Source organism: Saimiri boliviensis, chromosome 18, assembly GCF_048565385.1.
Source record: "Saimiri boliviensis isolate mSaiBol1 chromosome 18, mSaiBol1.pri, whole genome shotgun sequence".
NCBI classification, from domain to species: Eukaryota; Metazoa; Chordata; class Mammalia; order Primates; family Cebidae; genus Saimiri; species Saimiri boliviensis.
Window position 1 is genome coordinate 45,914,975 of NC_133466.1, and position 11,435 is coordinate 45,926,409.

General features: G+C 57.6%; 1 pseudogene; it reads right to left on the bottom strand.

Annotated features, from left to right (window-relative positions):
- Nucleotides 1–1,448: 1,448 nt before the first annotated feature.
- On the bottom strand, nt 1,449–10,660 carry LOC101041333 (serine/threonine-protein kinase PAK 4-like; annotated as a pseudogene).
- Between the last annotated feature and the right edge of the window lie 775 nt (nt 10,661–11,435).

The following is an 11,435-nucleotide window of genomic DNA, read 5'->3' on the forward strand; positions in this document are numbered from 1 at the left end:
ACAAATAAAACAGTCAGCTACACATGGTGGCATATGCCTGCAGTCTACTCAGGAGGCTCCTCAAGAGGCTGGGGCAGAAGGATCAGTTGAGCCCGGGAGGTCAAGGCTACCATGAGCTACGATTGCACCACTGTACCCCAGCCTGGGCAACAGAGTGAGACCCTTTCTCAAAAAAAAAAAAAAAAAAAAAAAAAAAAAAAAAAAAAAAAAAAAAAAAACTGTCCCGAGGAGCCCAGCACATTCAGAGCCCATCAAAACCAGTGTTCTGAGAACAGTGCTGCCAGTCAGTGCTGAGTTCAGAAGAGACTACTCAGTGGGCTGGGGAGTCCAGCAGAGGGAGGAGGGCTGGAGCTAAAATCTTGTAAGATGAACATGAATCAGCAAGGAAGAAGAGACCCTGGGGAGGGCCAAGCCAGCTTCAGTCTATCTCCTCTAAGATCTGCCTCCATCTTCCTGTCCTCAATTCCAACTCGCAGTGTTAACTGGATGTGGTTTTGGATTAATCTCAAAATGAATTTCCCCCAAATCCTGATTCTGTCAGATTGCCCCATCAGTAATAAAGCCTGCCCTGCCCTCCACTGCCCTGAGACTCCTCAAGTTAACGTGCAAGGTTCCAGACACCCTGGCACCACCCCTCCTGTTCTCATTCCTCTCCCTATCCCATTCCAACCTCCTATTTCCCCTGCCTGGGAAACCTTAGCTATCTGCTGGGCTCCACTGTACCCCTCCAAGAAGCCAAGGCAATTCCTGACCCAGGGATACTCCACTGCCCCCCCCCCAATACCTGTGGCACACTCCTGTGAGCTTATGAGCCTTTAATCATACGCCTTGGTAAACGCTCCTTTATTGCTCATGGTGTTATTCTTGCCTCCTCAGGCACAAGCCCCTGATTCATTCATAAGCCCTGCGCCTCATCCTGTTCCTCATCCTGTTCAGTGTGTGGCACACCTCTGGTACAGAGGACAGGCTCAGCATCACCCAGCTGCTTGAGAACAGGGGCCTGGTATTCTGCAGGCTCCCAAAACAAGCTCCCTGTAACTGCTTCACTACCACTGGCTAATACACTGACTGAGCACCCCAAGGAAGAGACTAGAGAAGGGGTTCCCAAACCTAGTTACAGAACCACTAGGAGAGGTATTTTGGTTTTTTAAAAATACAGATTCCTGAGTTTTACCCTAGACCTAGTCAACCAAGGCTCCAGTGCAGAGACACTGGAATCTGAATTTTATGCTCCCCAAAGGATTCTGATGCAGGGGTAAGAAGACTGGCTTTTGGAAACCACCAGACATGAGGACCGATCACACTCAGGAGCTGTCCTCCCTCCCCTGAGCTCGCAGCATCACCCATGCACCCCAGCACCCAGCGTCCCTCACTACAGTCCCCACTCAGCTAAGGGAGGGAAGACTCCAGCCCTGCCCCTTCCCTTCAGACAGAGTAAGACCAAAAGGTTACCCCCGGGCATTCTCCACCACAGGCCCCTGCCCAGACACCAGCCTCTGCTTCCCATGGTACTTTGAGAAGAGCTTCACGGGGCTGTGAGACAGAATAACCTGATCTGCATCCACCTGTGGGACAGCCAGGACAGGGGAGGGCAGAGGAAGACAGAACCATTGAGGGAAATAATGAGACAGGTGACAGGCCCTTTAGCCTAGGGAAGGGAAAATCCACTCAGAAAAAGAACGGACACAAAGCCCTCTCTAGCACCCAGCAGCACTTCTAAAATGCACCTTTCCAGATGTGAGAAGAACCCGTCTCATTTGGTTCTTGCCACACAAAACAAGAGGCCAGAAATGTCACAGATGTGGGTTCTGGCCACTTGCCACCTCGTCAGGTGGAGCTATATTTCCCAGGCCCCCACCTGGAAGCCACAAGGCTCACGTGTGCTCCCTGTCACTGTCACAGAAATCGGTGTTTTACTTTCTATTTTCAGACATGATGTGCAGCCCAGAGGTCAGAGCTGGGCTCCAGAGCCAGACCGCTGGGGAGCTCTACCACCTCCCAGTGGGGACTCCTGGGTGAGTCACCTCCCACAGGATCTCCCCATCTCCCACCTTCATGGCCTCTAGGGCTCTTGGGGGCAGTGGCCTGAGTACTGCAGACAGCAAAGGTCAGGCAGGGCTGGGAACTGGTGGCCCTGAAAGCCTGTGCCCTGGGGTCTTGCAACCCAGGAGCATCTTGGGTTGGATTGGAGAGGAAGGCAGCCCTGCTCTGGGGCTGTGAGGGGCCACAGCCTACCTCTACAACAAGAAGGCCCCCCACACCTTCTTAGGAACTGTAGACCCCTTTATGTTTTTGTTTTTGTTTTTGTTTTTGGGATAGAGTCTTGCTCTGTAGCCCAAGCTGGAGTGCAATGGCGCAATCTTGGCTCACTGCAGCCTCCACCTTCCAGGTTCAAGCAATTCTGCCTCAGCCTCCCAAGTAGCTGGGATTACAGGTGACTGCCACCATGCCCAGCTAATTTTTTGTATTTTTACTAGAGACAGGGTTTCACTATGTTTGTCAGGTTGGTCTCGAACTCCTTTCCTCGTGATTCCCCCGCCTCGGCCTCCCAAAGTGCTGGGATTACAGGCGTAAACCACTACACCTGACCCACTTTCTGAATTTCGAGGATCTCTATGGGTCTTCCTGTCTCCAGTGAACCCCCCCCACAACCATGGGAGGACAATTTCAGGTGGTCTACAGTTGTCGCCCCCAAAATATATCTGCAGACATCCTGAGATTTCCACGGACTGACAGTGAAACAGCTCTCTCTGCCTCTGCCTAGACTGACAGTGCAGTTTTATTTTCCTTGGGGGAAGGGATGGAGTCATCCAGTTCTGCAGAAATTTCATTGGAGTCAAGGGCCCTTTCCTACGGAAAGTCATGTCCACCCTGCATTATCAGTGCCACAGTCTGGGGTTCAGAATCTCAGTCCAAAGAATGAGAGATAGGGCTGTGTTCATACCCCAACCTGGGTGCTGGGCAGGCAGTGGCTTTTCAGTGGAGGGAGAAGCCTGTGGTGAAGGCTGCGCTGTCTGCCCAGAACCCTGCCCCTGGGCCCAGCATCCAGTGCTAACAGAATAGCCCCCACCAGCCTGTGCCCTCCCACTTCACAGAGCCCTGACCAGCCTGTGCCCTCCCACTGCACAGAGCCCCCACCAGCCTGTGTCCTTCCACTGCAGAGACCCCACCAGCCTGTTTTCTCCCACTGCAGAGCCCCCACCAGCTTGTGCCCTCCCACTGCACAGAGCCGCCACCAGCCTGTGCCCTCCCACTGCAGAGCCCCCACTGGCCTGTGTCCTGCCACTGCAGAGCCCTCACCAGCCCGTGTCCTTCCAGTGCAGAGACCCCACCACCTTGTGTCCTCCCACTGCACAGAGCCCCCACCAGCCTGTGTCCTTCCACTGCAGAGCCCCCACCAGCCTGTTTTCTCCCACTGCACAGAGCCTCCACTGGTCTGTGTCCTGCCACTGCAGAGTCCCCACCAGCCTGTGTCCTCCCACTGCAGAGTCCCCACCAGCCTGTGTCCTCCCACTGCACAGAGCCCCTACCAGCCTGTGTTCTGCCACTGCAGAGCCCCCACCAGCCTGTTTTCTCCCACTGCACAGAGCCTCCACTGGCCTGTGTCCTGCCACTGCAGAGTCCCCACCAGCCTGTGTCCTTCCACTGCAGAGCCCCCACCAGCCTGTTTTCTCCCACTGCACAGAACCCCTACCAGCCTGTGTCCTGCCACTGCAGAGCCCCCACCAGCCTGTGTACTCCAAAAGCACAGTCTCCACTGGCCTGTGTCCTGCCACTGCAGAGTCCCCGCTGGCCCGTGTCCTCCCAGTGCAGAGCCCCCACCAGCCCGTGTCCTCCCAGTGCACAGAGGCTCCACCGGCCTGTGTCCTGCCACTGCAGAGTCCCCACCAGCCTGTATCCTCCAACTGCACAGAGCCCCTACCGGCCTGTGTCCTCCCACTGCACAGAGCCTCCACTGGCCTGTGTCCTGCCACTGCAGAGCCCCCAGCGTCCTGTGTCCTCCTACTGCACAAACCATCCACTATCCTGTGTCCTCCCCCTGCAGAGCCCCCACCAGCCTGTGTCCTCCCCCTGCAGAGTCCCCACCGGCCTGTGTCCTCCCCCTGCTGAGCCACCACAGGCCTGTGTCCTCCCACTGCAAAGAGCCTTCACCGGCCTGTGTCTTCCCACTGCAGAGTCCCCATCAGCCTGTCCCCTCCCACTGCAGAGTCCCCACTGGCCTGTGTCCTTCCCCTGCAGAGACCCCTCCAGGTTGTAACCTCCCACTGCAGAGAGCCCCCACCAGCATGTCCTCTCACTGCACAGAGCCCCCTCCAGCCTGTGCCCTCTCACTGCAGAGTCCCCTCCAGCTTGTGACCTCCCACGAGCCTGTGTCCTCCCACTATAGAGCCCCCAACAGCCTGTGCACTCCCACTGCAGAGCCCCCACCAGCCTGTGTCCTACCACTACACAGCCCCCACCAGCCTGTGCCTTCCCACTGCAGAGCCCCCAGCAGCCTGTGTCCTCCCACTGCACAGAGCCCCCAAAGTGCTGGAACCCAGCTCTGGGCTGCATCAGGGACAAAGTCCCGGATCCTCAACACAGCCCTAGAGGGTCAAGCCCACCTACCCTCAAAAGGGGTGGTGAGAGACAGGGAAGCCCCACCATGAGAACCCTGACCCCCCACAGCCCATCACCTGTCCCCTCACCCTGCTGTCATGGGTTAGCAGGATTGAGTCACTCTTGATGTCCAGTTGGATGACATCCTGGTTGTGGAGCACCAACAGGGCCTGGAGCACAGCAAGGCATGACCGAGATCTGCTCCTCATTCATCCTGCGGGTGGGGGTGAGCAGGTGGGTGGACAGCTCCCCAGGGGCAGAGGGGAATGAAGCCCTGCCTTGGGCTGGGAGGAACTTGAGACAGCTTGACCCCACTCTGAAGCTGGAGGAATGGAAGACATGACCCCATGCCCAGGGGGTAAAGGGGGACACCGCACAGCTGGTTTGGAGATGTGGCCCCACCCCAAGTGGTCTGCAGGGGACCTGGTCATGTCACAGGAGGAGTCTGAGGCCCCAGCAGTACCTGGTGTGGGTGACAATGTTGGTGAGAGAGTCTCCTTCCAGAAACTCCATGACCATCCAGAGCTTGTCCCCCACCAGGCAGCTGCAGTACATCACCACGTTCTCATGCTCATAGTCCCACATGATCACCACCTGTGCAGGGGCCAGGTCAGCGGTAAAAGTGGCCAGAGTGGAGCAGAAAGGGGCAGGAGGGCTGCCCAGACCTGCCTAACACCCAGCCACTGCCTCCCCTTGGGTCCCCTTGCAGTAGTTCTACATCGAGCTTGTGTCCATGGGGCCACCTGGCCTGCCCTCCCCTAGTACTGCCCCAGCCACATGGCCCTCAGAGGCAGCCTAAAGCCCACACCTCCCTTCTGAGTGCTCCCCTGGGACAATGCCCATCTCAGGTCAGTCCTGGGTTGGTGCTGAAGGGAGGTGGGAAGAGCATTTGGGCTCAGGGCTGAGACCCTGGACAAGCAAGTATTGGGCAAGGATGAGAAAAGAGGCGTGCATGTGAGGGCAAATGAGGAACCTAGGCTGGAGAGCTCCTGGTGCAGCTGGGTGTTGTGATGCATGGCAGGGCGAGAGGGGCCTCATACACTGGGCAAAATGGGTGCAGGCTTCCTCTTGTCAGGATGCTGCAGGGCACTGCCAGGGTCTAAGGTGGAATGGGGGTGGGGTGGGCCTGAACGTGAGAAACTTCCTTTTGGTGGATGTGTGGGCTGTGCTGAGGACTTGGTGGTTGCGTGGAGCCTGGGGCAGGGCCTGGAGTGGGAGACAATGGACTGTGCAGACATAGGGAGAAGTTGCCGGCCCAGGGCTGACAGACTGGGGTGGGACACGGGGAACCCAGGAGGGGCAGGTCTGGAGGACACTACCCTGGAGTCCAGGTGGGCCTCAATGGGTGTGAGGGGGCTGGACGACACTGGGTGGGTAGTCAGTGGGCCGAGGAACCCTGGGTCAGAGGCTCAGGGACAGAGATGTGGGTGAGGATGCTGTGAGGACAGGCAGGGACCTACCCGGGGTGGAGATGGCCTGCGGGTGGGAAGCAGTGAGGGGAGCAGGGGGGCCTGGCGCAGCACAGAGTGCAGGGAGAGGAGGGAGGGCAGGGTGGGAGCACAGCAGGGAGAGGAGGTAGAGTGGGGGCAGGGGGAAGCAGGGAGGGAGGATGGCAGGAGAAAAGGAAGGGCAGGGCAGGAGGGTGGCAGGGAGAGGGTACAGCAGGGCAGCAGCTCTCGCACCTCTCTGAAGAGCAGCTCATGCATCTGCTGCTTGCACAGGTCCATCTCCTTGATGGCCAGCAGGTTGCCCGAGCTGCACACGGTGGCAATGAACATAATGCCCGTGGAGCCGTCGCCTATTTTGAAGTTGTCCATGTAGGATCAGGGGTCGCCTGGGTCCACCACCAGCTGCAAGGCAGCCCAGAAATGCTCATAGGATATGTGCTGTGGCTCCCGCTGTGGCAAGCGGGTGCCAGGGGGCCCAGGAAGAGCAGGGGTGATGAGAGCAGCAGGGTCTCCGGCTGGAGGGACCAGCTGGGGTTCTGAGGCGTGGGGGTCTAGCACTCCAGTGCTGGGGGGTACCTTGGGCTCAAGCGGGAGGCCAGGAGGAGGAGGAGAAGTGCTGGTCTGCCAGGCCACCTGTTGATGGCCCATTAGGGGCCATGTCTTGAGGCTCTATATGAAACAGAAAACAGAGGTAACTGTCAGTGAAGGGTGCCTGGGCCCAGTTCTGCTCCCTAAGTAGGGGAGAGGCCCAGTGATGAGACAGACACATTGGTGGTCAGGATTAGATGCACAATGGGTCTGGCAGGGCTGGAAGGTGGCGATGGGAGAGCAACAGTTAGGGGACCTTGGAGGCCCTGGGGTGGGGGATGGGTTACCCTTGCACCCCGTCATGGGTGGTTGGTGTCAACCCTCTCATAGGTGTTTAAGGGCCAGTCAGCTGCCAATTTCACCCTACTGGCCAGACCAACAGGCTGAGGGGTGCCGATGTCAGGTCCAGAGAAAGGGGGTCCCCTGAGTCCTCCCTGGAAGACTTGGGCCTTTTCTCTGGCCCCACTTGTCGCCTGTCACCACTGTCGCCATCTGCCTCACTGTGACTGGTGATCCAGCCTAGACTGCCTGCCTTCCCCAGAACCACTCTGGCCGTGGTGGCCAGCTCCTCCATTATTCCATTTTCCCGGCTGGCACAGGCGGGCGCTGGAGGGCTGTCTCTCTGAAGAGAGTTGGAGCGTGTCACCGACATGTTCTCAAACTCGCCCAGAAGCAGCATGAGGGCCCCATTTTTGGTACCTTTACTGCCCCACATGATAATCTGGGGTCCCGGGCAATGGTGGGTGGGGGTGCAGCAAGAAGTGGGGGACACAGAATGGGCATCCAACACAGGGACATGATGGCATGACACACACAGAGATAAGAGAGAGACAAAATGAGATACTGTGGAGTAAGGATGGCATGGGCGGTGGCCCATCCCCCTCTGGGATGCCGCTGCAGGGTCAGAGGAGTGATGGCTATGGCCAGGCTGCAGCCTCCCTAGGCTGGGTGGGATCCCAGAGAGGCACCCCTTGTTTTTCTCCTGTTCCCCAGATGGGCGGCACAGTCGTGCCCTGTGGGGTGGAAGGGAAGGAGGGCAGAAGCTGACTCACCCCATAATCAGGCTGAAGGCTACAAATTACAGGATGCTGTGGCCAGGCTTGGGCTGGCACTTCCTCCCCTGTGGGAGCCAGTGTTCATGAGCCCCAAAACCACACTCTCTGCTCCCACAAAGGACAAGGGGTGGAGGACAGGGAGAGTCACAAAGGCCTGGCCCCAAAGTAGAGGTCAATGGGGTTCCAGGAGCCGGGTGCCAAATACAAACCCATGTGGAAACCAGGCAGGGCATCCAGTGCATTCCAAGTCTCTACCGTCCCCACTCCCCATGGTCTGAGTTGTGTCATACACGCCCACCCTGCCCTTGCGCTATTCCCACGCACACAGGTGTTCTTGCTGCTCCGCCCCCTCCTGCCCTGTTGGCTGCTCCTTCTGCTTGGAACATCAACTCCCAGGGTCCCTGTGGCTCTCTCTGTCCACTCTTTCAGGTTTTTGCTCAAGCTTCCACTGGCCACCCATCTAAAATGCCAGCCCCTGCCCTGCCTGTGTTCCACCTAGATCACCTGACAGCGGCTGACATGGAGCACACAGGCATCTGTCTGCTCCTGCCTCTGTCCAGTGCATGCTCCTGGGGGCAGGGATTGTTTTTTCCTGTCTCCTTCGGGTCCCACTATATCTCAGCACCTATAAGCATCTGGCGCACAGCAGGGGCCAACTGAACTTTTGCTAAACCATGGATTGATGAGGTGGTTGTGCAGGGGCCACAGTGAGCTGAGAACAGTGGTCCTGCTGACAGGGACCTTCCCCAGGCTGCCAGGCATCTGTAGCTGGATGCCTGCCTCTAATATGCAGGAAACACTGATCCCCCAAAACCTGTGGCCTTCTGCTGCCCCGTCTCTCCTGGTCATGGCTGTCTGTTGGAACCCGGACCCTACCCAGCGGCCCCAGAAAAGCAAAGTGGACACAAGGCTAGACTTTGCTGTTAGAACAGCGGGTTGAGGCTGGGTACGATGGCTCAAACCTATAATCTCAACACCTCTGGGGGGCTGAGGTGAGAGGACAACCTGAAGTCAGGGTTCAAGACCATCCTGGCCAACATTGTGAAAAGGTCTCCACTAAAAATAGCTGGGCATGGTGGTGGGTGCCTGTAATCCCAGCACTTTGGGAGGCCTAAGGCAGGAGGATCACGTGATGTCAGCAGTTCCAGACCAGTCTGGCCAACATGATGAAACCCCTGTCTCCACTAAAAATACAAAAATTAGCTGGCCATGGTGGTAGGCACCTGTAATCCCTTGGGAGTTACTCCAGATGCTGAGCCAGGAAGGAGGCTGAGACAGCAGAATTGCCTGAACCTGGGAGGTGAAGGTTGCAGTGAGCTGACATCGCAGTGGCACTGCACTCCAGCCTGGGAGATAGAGCAGAACTCTGTCTTAAAATGAAACAAAACAAAATCCAGGGGGTGGAGAGGGCCCTGGGAGGCCTGGGTCCTGTCCCAGGGCAGCAAACACAAGCACCCATGGGGCTCCAGGTCAGCACTGGCCACGAGGCACTGTGTGTGAATTCAGGTGCCCTATTTCCTGGTGGACAGTCACAGCCAGGCCTCTCATCTGGCGAGCCAAGCAGGGGCTGGGATTTTGGAGACACATGCCAGTGGCCACAGAGCCAGGCAGGTCCTGGAGCAGAGGGGATCGCATGCGGCCTGTGGCCCACAAGAGCCAGGGCCACACCTGTGGACGCAGCCAGAATCCAACAGCTTTGAAAAGTGAAGTCTGTCACTTTTTAAGTGGTGGCAAAGAAGTCAAGGCATTCAAAAGCGTCCTGCGTGGGCCACACGGGCCCTTCCATGGGCCTCCAAATCGAGACTGTACTTGTGTCTATGGCCAACTTGTGGGTCTTGGCACTCCTCCCTGCCAGGCTGGGCTGGGCACTGGGAGATGCGAGTCCAGGCACATCCATCTACACCCCCTGGAAACAAACCTGGCGAGCTCCTCCTGGCCTGCAACCCTTCCCAGTCCCCACCAACCATGGGAGAGAGTCCAGGCTGTAAGGCTGGTTTCCCGAGGTCCAGCACAGTTTCCTGCCAGGCCAGCCTCATGCCGCCCACAGCCAGACACCAGGTCTACAACTCTTATAATTTCACATGGAGGCAGGAGAGGGATTAAGAGCATGGGGCTTGGAAACAGAAGTTGGTTCAAATCCCAACCTTGCCATTTTGCTCTAGATGGCAAGAAAAAAAACCCCAAAACCAAAAAGTCTGCAGTGTTCCACAGGGGTGATTTCCTACATGAAAGCTCAGCTTCCCCTCAATCTGCTGCCATTCTGCCTCCTCCTCATCCTCCTCCTCCTCCTCCTCAGCCACGGTGTCCCCTCCTCCCAGAAGCTTGCCTGGACCCCTGGTCTGGTTCAGTTACCTCCTCCAGGCTCCTCGATCCAAGTCCTCAGCACTAGGGACTGTCACCCTGTGGGAATGGGTCCGTTCCCCACTGCCAGGAACTCTGGGAAGGCTCAAGGGTGGGATGAGTGTGGTCCAGGGACAGGAGCATACTGCCCAGGGTATGAGGCTCAGGTTGGAGGCTGGTGTGGGGACTGTCAGACGGGTCAGGGAAGCCTCAGGTTGGGTGGCATGGGGTTCTCAGAACTTGGAGGCAGTGGGTGGAGGGTTGGAGAAGGGCCAGCCTGGGACCCAGGATCAGGGTGGAAGCTGGGATTACATCTCCGTTTCCATGTAATTGAGAAGGTGTTGGTTATAGGGTCGAGTGTGGGGTGAGGGCCAGGCCACTCGGGGTGGGGGGCGAGCTGGGGGAGGTGGTGGTGGGTGCCGCATACCTTGGGGGCCATGGGCTGGATGGAGGTGATGCAGGTAGGGTCGATGAGGTGCTTGGGCTGGCGAGCCGACTCCTCCATCAGCCTCTGCCACTGGCGCGCAGCCCAGTGAGCTTCTGCTCATGGAGATTGAAGCCCATGTGCACGCAGTGCTCAAAGTTGGATGGTGCACAGATTGCCACCTGCTTCTTCCTCTTCTGAAACATGGTTCCGGGGTCTCAGTGCGGACTGCACGAGAGAATCATGGTGGCTGGGTGGCAGCAGTGAGCCGGCCCACATCTTCCTCCTCTGCCCCTAACCTGTCCCTTCGACTCTCATGTTCCGCCAGGATCCACAGGAGACAGCAGCCTCCTTCCTGTCTCCCTGCTCACCCCTTACCCCATCTGCATGGCAGACGCAGCCAGAGGGCACTTTTGATTAAAGACACAGTGAGAGGGGCCATGTCCCCTTCCTCAGAACATTACTGTCTGTGTCTTACGGGCCCACAAGACTCCGTCGCCTCTCTGTTCACATCCCCTGGAGGCCTCAGGGCCTTTGCAGGGACTGGTCCCTCTGCCTGGAGCTCACTTTCTAGTGTCTGCACAGGGCTGCCCCTCCCCTCCTTCAGGTCTCAGAGCAGCAAGGACTCCTTTCCTGACCACCCCAACTTCGAGACCAGCGTGGTCAGCATGGTGAAACCCTAGCTCTACTAAAAATATAAAAATTAGCGGGGTATGATAGGATGCACCTGTAATCCCAGCTACCTGGGAGGCTGAGGCAGGGGAATTGCTTGAACCGGGGAAGTGGAGGTTGCAGTGAGCTGAGATTGAGCCACTGCACACTCCAGCCTGGGCGACATAGTGAGACTCCATCTCAAAACAAAACACAAAGGGGTGAAGGGGAGATATGCTGGTCGAGGCGTCACACAGAGAGCCGGGAGAAAGATGGGATGGGGAGCCAGGCAGCCAGAGTTTCACTCTCCACCACATGGTACCGTGACCT